Source organism: Geotrypetes seraphini, chromosome 1, assembly GCF_902459505.1.
Source record: "Geotrypetes seraphini chromosome 1, aGeoSer1.1, whole genome shotgun sequence".
NCBI lineage: Eukaryota > Metazoa > Chordata > Amphibia > Gymnophiona > Dermophiidae > Geotrypetes > Geotrypetes seraphini.
Genome location: NC_047084.1, coordinates 487,899,075 through 487,912,389, shown reverse-complemented (window position 1 = coordinate 487,912,389; position 13,315 = coordinate 487,899,075). Strand labels below are relative to the sequence as shown.

The 13,315-nt window shown below is 43.1% G+C and overlaps 1 protein-coding gene across 2 annotated transcripts in view; it reads right to left on the bottom strand.

The window, feature by feature from the left end:
* Window positions 1-5,179, bottom strand: part of LPAR1 (lysophosphatidic acid receptor 1) — a 172,131-nt gene extending 166,952 nt beyond the window's left edge. Inside the window, exon 1 of one of the 2 annotated variants that reach the window (XM_033926410.1) lies at window positions 4,845-5,179. The gene's annotated coding sequence lies outside the window, so the exon portion shown is untranslated. Of the gene's footprint in view, window positions 1-2,262; window positions 2,676-4,844 lie in introns of those variants that run through there. The other variant, XM_033926401.1, reaches the window with a different exon arrangement.
* Window positions 5,180-13,315: the final 8,136 nt, after the last annotated feature.

Genomic DNA, 13,315 nt, shown 5'->3' with positions numbered 1-13,315 from the left:
TGCTGGCACGGAATTTATAGTTTATAGTTTATTTAAAATGTATTATACTTATCATATTTCTAAGTGGTGTACAGAATATAAAATGGTAAAAGCAACAACAACAAACAATGAATTACAAACTAATAATATAAGACTATACGGAAAAGACATTACAGACATATTGGAGACAGAAGGATATGGGGAGAAATCCATATAACATATAGAATTGTAAGACATTTAAGGGGAGTACAATGGGAAGGGAGGATCTTGTTTGAATAGTAATTGAAGAAGTTTTGATTGTTTTGGGTTTTTTTTTTTGTTTTTAATCAGGGCTAGCCCAGAAGAAAAGTTTTCGGACTTCAAATACATCGGCTTTGACAGAGGTGGTGGCAGAAACAGAAAAGGAGAGAGAAGAGATGTTGCATCCCTGTTCCCCCACTATCTTCCTAGCAGCTAGGCCAAACCTGCTGAGGATGTGTTTAGTAAAAGAGCCTAATTGTAAAGATTTAGGAGCTCAAACTGCAGCGTTACTGCTCCACGGACTCCAGGTCGTCAACGCAAATGTTCACCTCGGAATCGAAATGTGATTTCATAGCTCTGAAAATGATTCATTGCCAGCAGGCAAAACATCGCCCCCTGTAGTAAGTTAGTTTGAGAGTGTAAATGTAAAGGGAACCATTGCTAATGCAGGGTAACTTCTCGACTCTCTCATTTTGTTCTGGAGTATTTCAGACTTCTGCTCACTTTTTCCATTAAATGTTCTTATGGAAGACGATTACAAGCACCGTAGGAAGTGACTAACTCAGAGGTTGGCTCTAGCTTAATAAGGGATAGTGTATTTTCAAAAAGGAGTTTCTAGACCTCTGGGTTTAACCAGCGCTGTATGGCAAAAAGAGGACCCACTCAAATCCCAGATATGTTTAAGCACGTTTCCTATAGACAGATAATGGGAGAAAAGCCTCCGTGAATCAGGCACTAAAATATATATTTTAGTGCGTCAGAGAAAACTGGTCCATATTTATAGTGGATAATAAGAAAGGATTGACAGTCACGTGAATGGCATTCCATAGAATTTCACTTAATGAGGGTTGTTGGGTTTTGTTTTGTTTTTTAATAACTTGCCATAAACTCCCACTTAGAAACACACAATACAAAATTAAAAAAGAAAAAAAAAAGTTAATGGCCAGTGAAAATGGAATCTTGTTCTGTTCTGGGCAAACTAGTGCCCTATGATTATCCCACTTAAGTCCATATCTGTGGAAGATATCAGAGGTTTTGTTAAGTATAAAATGTAAAAAAAAAAAAAAAAAGCCCAAATTGTTTGAAATTGATGAAACTTCTAAAGGCAAAGAACATTTTAGGAAAAATGTGAGTTCTGTTTTTCTTAAAGAAGACAAAATCTCCCCACTTCAATTACTGGGACAGAGGGGAGGGGGGATCTAGAAAGAGAGAGCAGTAATAATAATAATTATACACAGATGGATAGTATGAGTAATTCTGCAAAGGGGCAAGAAAGATCCCGGCAGTGAAAGGGTTAGCACCTCTGAAGGCGGAATCCCTTTACATACCAGCAGCCACCTCTATCAGGATGGCAGAAATCAGAGCAGGATGCATTTATTCTCTTCATACCAAGAAGCCAGGACGGAATTAGGTAAAAGCTAAACAGAGCAAGGAGATAGTGGAGATCTACTCCAAGCTGCAGAGACCGTAAGGAACCTTTTAGGCATGCACGTGGGCATCATTTTATTTTTTTTTCTGGCTTACGCCTCTAACATGCCTAGTTTTCTGCTTTCATATCTGATTCTCTACAGTGTATGCAGATTATTGTACCGCAGATGCATTTGTTATCATTGTTTCTGCTGTTGTACTAAAATCTTAATAAAGAGATTTTTAAAAAAATGAAAAATGGAACCTTTTATAGCGGTTAGATGGCAGGAAATTTAGCTTCCCCCCCCCCCCCGACCTTGTTTTGAAAGACATATATTTTAGCCAGGTCAAAAGAGCCAGAGGCGCATCCTCCCTCCCTGTCAGGTTTTCCTGTCCTTATCCTGCCCTAAGCAATCCAGAGAGCATCAAAAGCAAAGCAGCCCGGAGCAACTTCCCCCTCCCTCTGCTCTCAAACTTCATTCTTCCCTTTCCCTGAAGTTGTGTTTGGGAGGGGGGGGGGCTCAGACTCTCCTCTGAGACTGACCACACACCATCCCAGGAGAACGGAAGACAGCAGCCGCTACGCGCCCCCCCCCCCCCCCCCCGCCTCCAGTGAACCCCCACTTTCCCTCTTACCTACGACACACCGCTGCTTTCTTCTGCTGACAGACCCTCTGGGAGAGTCGGATTAAGCCCTCTCCAGTAGTTTTTCTCCCCCTCCCCCCTCTCTTTCAAGGTGATTCGGTCGAATAATCTTTCTTTGCGAACCGGTATCTTTTTTTTCTTCTCCTCTCTCACTTTGCAAGTTCACCGGCGGGGCACAAAGCGAGCGCAAGGACCAGGATCATTGTAAGAGGGACACGCCGGAGCTCCCGCCCTCGCTTGCACTTGGCGCAGCGTTTCCGTTTTCAAAGGCCACGAGGGGGGGTGAAACCTGCACAGGCAGGAGGGCTGGCATCAAGGTCCGTCCTTCCGCCTCTGGCTTGTATTTCCCTCCTGGCCGCGGGAGTAACGCGCCGGGCAGCCTGTGGTGGTGCACTGAGGCGGGCTCCCTCCTCTCTCGCTCTGCCAGCCTCCTGTAATCCAAACCGGGCCGCCGCCTCCTCCTCTTTCTCCTCCTCCCCAGTGCTCCTGCAAATCAGGGGCAGCACGAAGTCTGCTCACTTTAGCTTTTTTCACCTTCTGCCTCCCGCACTACCACTTCGTGCCTTTGTGCGGCACAGATCGATCTTTTCATTCATACTCCTGTCATTTTTGTAGGTGCATTTTTTTTTTTTTTTTGCATCAGCCCATAGTGCTGTCTGCCTCTCCCTAGGCATCTTTGCATAGGAAGATGGGGGTCAAAGCACATGGAGAGAAGGGATGTGGAATGTGTGTGCCCGCCCCCTGTAGTAAGTCAGTTTGAGAGTGTAAATGTAAAGGGACCTATTGCTAATGCAGGGTAACTTCTCCACTCTCTCATTTTGTTCTGGAGTATTTCAGACTTCTGCTCACTTTTTCCATTAAATGTTCTTATGGAAGACGATTACAAGCACCGTAGGAAGTGACTAACTCAGAGGTTGGCTCTAGCTTAATAAGGGATAGTGTATTTTCAAAAAGGAGTTTCTAGACCTCTGGGTTTAACCAGCGCTGTATGGCAAAAAGAGGACCCACTCAAACCCCAGATATGTTTAAGCACGTTTCCTATAGACAGATAATGGGAGAAAAGCCTCCGTGAATCAGGCACTAAAATATATATTTTAGTGCGTCAGAGAAAACTGGTCCATATTTATAGTGGATAATAAGAAAGGATTGACAGTCACGTGAATGGCATTCCATAGAATTTCACTTAATGAGGGTTGTTGGGTTTTGTTTTGTTTTTTAATAACTTGCCATAAACTCCCACTTAGAAACACACAATACAAAATTAAAAAAGAAAAAAAAAAAGTTAATGGCCAGTGAAAATGGAATCTTGTTCTGTTCTGGGCAAACTAGTGCCCTATGATTATCCCACTTAAGTCCATATCTGTGGAAGATATCAGAGGTTTTGTTAAGTATAAAATGTAAACAAAAAAAAAAAAGCCCAAATTGTTTGAAATTGATGAAACTTCTAAAGGCAAAGAACATTTTAGGAAAAATGTGAGTTCTGTTTTTCTTAAGAAGACAAAATCTCCCCACTTCAATTACTGGGACATAGGGGATGGGGGGGGAGCTAGAAAGAGAGAGCAGTAATAATAATAATTATACACAGATGGATAGTAAAGGTAATTCTGCAAAGGGGCAAGAAAGATCCCGGCAGTGAAAGGGTTAGCACCTCTGAAGGCGGAATCCCTTTACATACCAGCAGCCACCTCTATCAGGATGGCAGAAATCAGAGCAGGATGCATTTAGTACACTTCAACATCAAAGCATCCAGGGCATCAAAGACCAGCAGCAGCACACAAACCTAAACGAATTAGATGCATTATCCCAGGAGAATAAGCACCTTACTCAAAGCTACCAAACTTCAAGGCAGATCCTCCTCTTCTGGCTCTGTATTGCTTCAGACTCCGAAAGTGTAGGGGGGGGGGGGGGGAACAGTTTTTCTCTTCATACCAAGAAGCCAGGACGGAATTAGGTAAAAGCTAAACAGAGCAAGGAGACAGTGGAAATCTACTCCAAGCTGCAGAGACCGTAAGGAACCTTTTAGGCATGCACGTGGGCATCATTTTTTTTTTTTCTGGCTTATGCCTCTAACATGCCTAGTTTTCTGCTTTCATATCTGATTCTCTACAGTGTATGCAGATTATTGTATCGCAGATGCATTTGTTATCATTGTTTCTGCTGTTGTACTAAAATCTTAATAAAGAGATTTTTTTAAAAATGAATAATGGAACCTTTTACAGCGGTTAGATGGCAGGAAATTTAGCTTCCCCCCCCCCCGACCTTGTTTAGAAAAACATATACTTCAGCCAGGTCAAAAGAGCCAGAGGCGCATCCTCCCTCCCTGTCAGGTTTTCCTGTCCTTATCCTGCCCTAAGCAATCCAGAGAGCATCAAAAGCAAAGCAACCCGGAGCAACTTCCCCCTCCCTCTGCTCTCAAACTTCATTCTTCCCTTTCCCTGAAGTTGTGTTTGAGGGGGGGGGAGGTCAGACTCTCCTCCGAGACTGACCACACACCATCCCAGAAGAACGAAAGGCAGCAGCCGCTACGCCCCCCCCCCCCCCCCGCCTCCAGTGAACCCCACTTTCCCTCTTACCTAGGACACACCGCTGCTTTCTTCTGCTGACAGACCCTCTGGGGAGAGTCGGATTAAGCCCTCTCCAGCAGTTTTTCTCCCCCTCCCCCCTCTCTTTCAAGGAGATTCAGTCGAATAATCTTTCTTTGCGAACCGGTATATTTTTTTTTTCTCTTCTCTCTCACTTTGCAAGTTCACCGGCGGGGCACGAAGCGAGCGCAAGGACCAGGATCATTGTAAGAGGGACACGCCAGCGCTCCCGCCCTCGCTTGCACTTGGCGCAGCGTTTCCGTTTTCAAAGGCCACGAGGGGGGGTGAAACCTGCACAGGCAGGAGGGCTGGCATCAAGGTCCGGACTTCCGCCTCGGGCTTGTATTTCCCTCCTGGCCGCGGGAGTAACGCGCTGGGCAGACCTGTGGTGGTGCACTGAGGCGGGCTCCCTCCTCTCTCGCTCTGCCAGCCTTCTGTAACCCAAACCAGGCCGCCGCCTCCTCCTCTTTCTCCTCCTCCCCAGTGCTCCTGCAAATCAGGGGCAGCGCGAAGTCTGCTCACTTTAGCTTTTTTCACCCTCTGCCTCCCTCACTACCACTTCATGCCTTTGTGCGGCACAGATCGGTCTTTTCATTCATACTCCTGTCATTTTTGTAGGTGCATTTTTGCATCAGCCCATAGTGCTGTCTGCCTCTCCCTAGGCACCTTAGTATAGGAAGATGGGGGAACAAAGCACAAGGAGAGAAGGGATGTGGAATGTGTGTGCCCCCCCCCCTCGCTCCCCATGGCACACACTCACAGCTCCCCCTCTGCACTGAAATAAACCCATAAGCAGACATCCCCCTATACCAGTGGTCTCAAACTAGCGGCCCACCATATTTTGAGGCCCTCAGTATGTTTATCATAATCACCAAAGTAGAATAAAATAGTTTCTTGATCATATGTCTCTTTAGCTATAAATTACAATACTATTATTAAGACTTAGCTAAAAGGAAAGATTTATAAACTATAAAGAGTTTTACCTCATGCAAAATTGTCATTTCTTTAATAAGACATTAACTATTTTTTCTGAGACCCTCCAAGTACCTACAAATCCAAAATGTGGCCCTGCAAAGGGTTTGAGTTTGAGACCACTGCCCTACACACTCCCTCCACATACTCTGTCTCTACTTCCCACACAGACATGTCCACCGCTACCCCACCTCTTCTCTCCACACACTCCTTTATCACATTTTTATACAGGGCAAGCCTAATATACAGGCTAATCTGCTTATTCTATAGTTTATTGAGGCCTCAAAATCAGAACTGCCTAGTTGTTCCTTCTCTCACTACAAAGCTGAGTTCTACCTGCAATACTGCTTTCTACTATTTTGCTCCAGCTATATGGAATTCTCTTCCATCCAATCTTCATTTAGAGACAAAGAGTTGAAAACCTACCCAGCAATATTCAGCCATTGGCAGTCAGCGTTGTTGTTTTTTCCCCAACACTGACTACAGTGCCACAGGCAGATTTAGGCCCAGATATTCAATGTTTGGCCATGTCTGGGTACCAGCATCGATTATCCAGAGCTAAATAAATTTAAGGAAGCCATCAGGGCTTATATGGACCTCAGTTAGTTATTAGCCGGGGCACACATAGGGTGCTCTTTGCTCCTCTGAATGCCCCTCCCTCCTCCCCCTTCCTCCCACTCTGCATGTATCTTAAAGTAGCTTTTCTTATTCTTGCATTAACCGCCCAGCAACCTCCCACAAATCCAGGACCACCTCCAACCGTTAACACAGAGCTTTTGCAATTACCGCCCAATAATTTTGATGCAGTAATTACCATGTAGTAACTACTCCCATGTTATTTGGGGTGGTACTGACTCCCTTGCCTGAAATATCAACCATGAATATTAACAACTGCTACTCAGTGCTGCAAGGTGAGGCCCCCCTATGCCTGGAATAAATTACCTGATTTTGTCTGTCAAGCCCCTTCCCTTGTTTAAAAGCAGACTGAAAACCCATCTTTTTGATATAGCTTTCAATCCTTAACCCTACTCCTCTGCCATCCAACCCAGCCAGCTGATTAACTGTTCCCTTTAACTGTATCCATGACATCCTGTTTGTCTGTCTTAGCTGTTTAGATTATAAGCTCTTTTGAGCAGGGACTATTTTCTTCTTTGTGACTGCACAGCGTTGTGTACGTCTGGTAGCGCTATAGAAATAATTAACAGTAGTAGTCTGAAGAGTTTCAGTCTTTGAGAAGCAGAGCTGAGATTGTGATGTCATAATGCCTCATTCCACCAATGACTAAGAGCCAACCTCATCAGTGATGTTACAAAGGATTGATTGTCCTGCCCTCCAACCCAGCCAGCTGATTAACTGTTCCCCTTAACTGTATCCATGACATCCTGTTTGTCTGTCTTGGCTGTTTAGATTGTAAGCTCTTTAGAGCAAGGACTGTTTTCTTCTTCTTTGTGACTCTGTGCAGTGCTGTGTGTGTTTGGTAGCATTATAGAAATAATTAATAGTAGTAGTAATAGCATAAGTGGTGTTGAGAAGGCTGAGCCAGTTATGATGAAGGTAGTTGGCTGCCTCAGTGACCTCAAAGGAAATCCATCAAATTCTGAAGGCGCTGGGACTATACCTAATGCTGATCAGGATTGTTTCTTCCTTTTACTTTTGTTTTGAAAAGACCTACTGTTATTACCCTCAGAACTATCTGGGATGCCATTGCTGACTTGGGTAAGGTGATGGTTTCACAGAATAATTTATTGAAGCCAAGATTAATTTAAAAAAAAAAAATTCCAGATATCCAGAGACTAAGTGAAGGAGTTAAGAAAAATCAGGTCGCTCTGATGAAAGAGAATTCTGCTCTTCACACGAAAGGGAAATCTTTTGAAAATGCTGCAAGGAATTTTAATTTAAGGTTGATTAATTTTCCTAAATTACCCACTATTTCCCCTAAAGACATGTTCCTGAGATAGCTCTCTGAAATTCAGAGCATATCCTCTAATTTGATTCCCCGAGCAGTCAGCACAAAGGGGGACTGGGGACAGCAGTCAACTTGAACCAGCTATTCTCAGGGAAGAAATTGATGTCTGTGCTGTGTTAAAGACACTGGAGTCCCATTTGGTTCATTGCAACCGTGGCTTTGATTTTGGATAAAGAATAGCTTTTGCAAATTTATCCTGATCTCTCTAAATTATACTTGACGCCTCTTCATACCTCCACTTTAGAAAAAAGCTCAAAACTCTACTTTTCAATGGACCAAATCCTTAATGCTCCCCTCTTCCGCCTTAACGCTCCCCCTCTCCACATTAGAAAACAGATCGAACACTCTTCTTTGCATCAGACCAAATCCTTAACTCTCCCCTTCCCCCTCAACACAGCCCACCTTTCTTTAATTTTTCCCCCTCCTGCCCCCTCCCTCTCATACAATATGCTTTGTTCCCCCCTCTCATAAATTCAATTGTACTCTCTTACAGTACATACCGTATGTGCTCTGTATTAGCCCTTCCTTCACTTAAATTGTCAATGTAAACTAGTTTGATCCTTCGATTGACTTGTTATGTTCTTCTTTTTTCAACTGCACTGTATGTAACTCATCTATTTGTTGTGAACCGCCTAGAACTCTCTGGGTATGGCGGTATACAAAAATAAATTATTATTATTATTATTAAAGAGACACAAAAGAAAAGGAAACAATTGTTGTTAGTGTAACCTGGAGTATTACAATTAGAGGCACTATTCTTTTTATAATTTCTCTGTAAATGTATTGTAAAATATAACCCCCCACCCCACCCTTCTATGAAGCCACATTAGGCTTTTTATTGCCGGCCGCAGTGATATTAGCTCCGACACTCATAGCAACCGGTGATGCTTTAAAAAAAAACCAATGCGGCTTCGTAAAAGGGGGAATCAGTTAAATATGATTTTCAGAGGGGATCCTGCGCAGTTAGCAGCATTTAACTCCAGCCAAGGGGTTGTGGAGGGGGGGGTAGAACTTCATCTCTTTGTATGGAAGCCGGTTAGTTAGAATTCTCTCATAGAATGACTAAGGTCTGAATCCCATGTGAAGTTGCCTATTTTTCTTCTTTTTTGGATTTTCCAATTTCCTAGACGTTTGATCTTGATTTTTTGACTTATCTCGAGGATTTTTGATTTTGAATGTATTTTTCCTTTGTTAGTTTATTACTTGTAGTTGATGTATTGTCCTTTTCAGTACAAGCTATCATACTTGGTTTGAAATTTGCAAAATTAGTTAAAAAAATAAAAAAAAAAAATAGAATTGAGTCCTTTAATGCTTGTTTAAAATGAAAGTTTTGGGATTTTTCTAGATTTTTTTTTTACGGCAGATATTTGCTATTGGGTGGAGTGATTTCATACTGATGTCCTGTGAATACTGTCATGTGCTAATGTTGCTATTACCAAAAATTGGTGCCTGAGCCCTTACAGCCACATAGGCAGTAAGGGTTGATTCTATAAATGGCGCTGCTCCGTGCTGTTGTCAATCAACCACTAGACATCCTTTATAGGATCACGCCTAGCGGTGCCTAAGCAGACCTAGACGTCCCTAGCTGTCCTAGAGGTAGAGCTGGTATATTAGGCCAGGTTATACCTGGCTTAATTTCCTGGCGCCTACTTCAGTTGCCTAGCAACACCTAAATCAGCCACACCTATTTTCTGCCCTAACCATGCCCATTTTTCAAGTGGGCGTCATTAGGTGTTAGAGGGCGCCTTGACTTAAGCATGGCTAGGTGCTGTGTGGATATCTGCTTGCAACCTAAATTGATAATAATATAATGACTGTTTAATTGTTTTTTAATGGCATGGTCAATTACCATTGCTTACATTGCGAGATGGATATCTGGATTAGTAAAGTGATACGTCATCGATTTATGGTATTACTTTCACAGAACTGTGTAGAGAGATCGGAAGTCCGTATGCCCTGAAGAAACGGTACTCCGTGAAACGTTGGCTAAGCACGGGACTCCTTTATTTAGAAGTTTTCAAAAACAGTTTTTTTGTTAATTGAGAATCTCAGTCCCCTATACAAATTATTACAGTGGCATATAGTCACTTCCAGCGGAAGTTTTTGCCGATGATGTGGGCGGAGGTGGTTTGAGCTCTGGGCTCTACCAGGAAGACCTGAGGCTTTTTTTCTTGCACTGGAGTGAGACTCTTGGCCATATAAGTGGAGTTTTTTTGGGATTTAAATGGTCAATTACCATACCATTTAAAACAGGGGTATCAAAGTCCCTCCTGGAGGGCCGCAATCCATTCGGGTTTTCAGGATTTCCTCAATGAATATGCATGAGATCTATTTGTATGCACTGCTTTCATTGTATGCTAATAGATCTCATGCATATTCATTGAGGAAATCCTGAAAACCCGACTGGATTGCGGCCCTCCAGGAGGGACTTTGATACCCCTGTTTTAAATGGTGTGGTAATGAATATGCATGAGATCTATTTGTATGCACTGCTTTCATTGTATGCTAATAGATCTCATGCATATTCATTGGGGAAATCCTGAAAACCCGACTGGATTACGGCCCTCGAGGAGGGACTTTGAGACCCCTGATTTAAACCAATTAAAAACAATTTAGTTCCATGCGGAGCTAGCCCACCCCCACTTTTACAAAGTCCTGTTAGGAGTTTTTATCACCAGCTGTGGTGGTATAAGCTCTGATACTCATAAGAATTCTATGAGCGCTATGGCCGGTGATAAAATAGCCTAACACAGCTTCATAAAAAGGGAGAGGTGGGTAAGTTAAGCATCACTAGATGTCCATGATTAGGGCATCTAGCACAGTGTTCTTTAACCACCGGTCCGTATTACACTAAATATCAGATCGCTTGGGCACAGGATCTTAATGTTATACTGCCTGATGATACTATCTCAACTGCTATAACTCGACTGCCCTCTTTAAGAAAATATATATACGGTACTTCTTTGAAATGCAAAATAAACTGCTATTTCGATTATTTGTTTCACCTAAGTGGGCGCATCGAGCTAAAATATGCCCTTCTCCATGCTGTGCGACATGTGGATTTTTAGAAGCCACCCTTGGCCATATGTTTTGGTCTTGCCCGGCTGTTCAAACATTTTGGTCCAGTTTATTTACCTTTATTGGACATATTTGGAAGATGACAGTACGCCCTTCACCAGAACTACTTTTCGGGGTTTCACCTTCTCATCATCCTAGACAACCTGGAGCTAGGGTCTTCCTGCGATGATCAATTTTGTCTGCTCTAAAATGCTTTTTGTTGCTTTGGTTAGAACCAACAGTTCCCATGCTTTCCTTGTGGAGGTCTCAGATGATTACCTTGCTGGTTTGGGAACGTCGGAGCGTTCCGGACCTTTCCTCAGCACATGGTCTCCACTTCACGGCTATTTGGGAACCTTTTTGGAACACTATGACACCTAAGGCTAGAAGTCGCATTTTGAATTATTGAATATTTGTTTAATTATGTGTCTGTATATCTCTCCGGACAGGGGGGGTTGGGGGAGGGGGAGGGGGTGGGGACTCTCAGAAAATAGTAATGGTTGAGCTTTGTTTGTTGTAAGGAATATTGGACCTGTTTATTTTTTGCTCAATAAAAATTATTTAATGATAACCACCAGTCTGTGGACCGGTGCCGGTCCACAGAAATTTCCTGCCGGTCCACAGGGCCAGCACATGCATCAGGCCCAAAACAGTGTTCTTCAACCGCCGGTCCACGGTGTGATCGATGCTGGGTTATCTTCGAGCCAGCTCTCTCTTCCTCATTGATTCAGTGCACAAAGCCATAGGCAGTGGCTCCTACGCGCGTCCTGCGCCTGAACTGGAAGCCTTCTCTCTGACGTTGCAACGTCAGAGGGAAGGCTTCCAGATGAGGAACGTGACGCGTAAGGAGCTGCTGCCTGCAGCTTTGTGCACAGAATCAGTGAGGAAGAGGAAGCCGGCCTGAAGATAATACCAGGGGCGTCATAAAACGGCCAGGCGGGAGCAGGCCAGAAGGTAAGGCATAGCATGGAGGGAGGGAGACAACAAAGGCAGGGGAGGGAATGATTTTATTTTTGAATTTAGTGATTGAATTATATCAATTTTGAGAATTTACATCGCTGTCAGTGTGCTTTGTGTATTGTTAATAAGATTATATTGTGTATCTGTGAAAAATGAATGGAAAAAATAGTGTTACAATTAATACTATTATGGGGATGGGGTCTGGGGTGGAGATTGGGTAGAGATGGGCGGGGTCAGGCCCATGACTTAGCCTCGTGTTCTTCAACCGCCTGTCCACGGACTGATGCCGGTCCACAGAATAATTCTTTTATTTCTGCCAGTCCATAGGTATAAAAAGGTTGAAAAACACTGATCTAGCAGGGCCTTACCAAGGTGCCATATATAGAATCGAGCCCTAACGGCTCGCGCGCTAATCCTGTGCTAATCAGTTCAAGCGCAGTTATGTGGCTACACTAACTTATTCATGCTGTTATGCCCATTCTCCACCCCCCAGCCACGCCCCCTCAGAGAAAAATTAAGCAAAATGTGTTAGTGCATGGTTTGTGCTCACATAGTGGGCTTTTTACCATAGGATGCCTCAGCACATCCTGCAGTAAGCTCTTTTATGCATGCTAGCCCTTACTGCAACTTAGGGGTCCTTTTACTAGCCGTTTTAGTGGGCGCTAAACGATAACGCGTGCTAACGTATCCATTATATCCTATGGACGTGTTAGCGCGCGTTACGTGCTAAAACCTTAGTAAAAGGAGCCCAAAGTGCATATTTATAAGATGGATAGACACAGGGGCGGGGCTCCCACTTATGTGCATAACTTACAGAATACTGCTGCAGCTGAATTTTAAGAGTGCAGATAGCCAGTTGTGCTGGCATTCTGCATGGGAACTTAGGCACCTTTTTCTTGTGCTGGTCCCAGATGTGGGGAATGCTATGCCATTTTATATCAGAAAGCAAAAAGATGTGATTGTGTATAAGAGGCTTTTGAAGAGATGTCTTTATGGCGAAATGAAGCAAGGATGCTGAGCATTTTCAATTGGGTAAATTGTGTGATATGTTGATAAAATTTATACATGTGTGGCTTATGGCTGTTTGTAATGCTTACTGCGAATGTGGTATTGTAACCCACCTTTTTAAAGGGGAGATATAACTAAATAAACCATTACAGAATAGGCTTCCACTGAGTGCCCTCCATCTGTCTAGTTCAGGGGTGTCAAACTCAATCACATAAGGGGCCGAAATCTAAAACATAGGCTAAGTTGCGAGCTGAATTTTTTATTAAGATACTTAGGGGTTCTTTTATTAACCTTTTCCTATCGTAATAAATTTTACGTTACACTGGTTCCAATCGTAATTATTTTAGCAAAGTTTTGTATTATTCACCGTTATCATTTACGGCTATTGTAAACATAATGTAAATAAGTCATAAGTCTGTAAATTCAAATATTTTGAGTTCCTGGCTCTTTATTAGTCCATACAGACTGTTTATCCACTGTCTATATCATTTTTGGAATA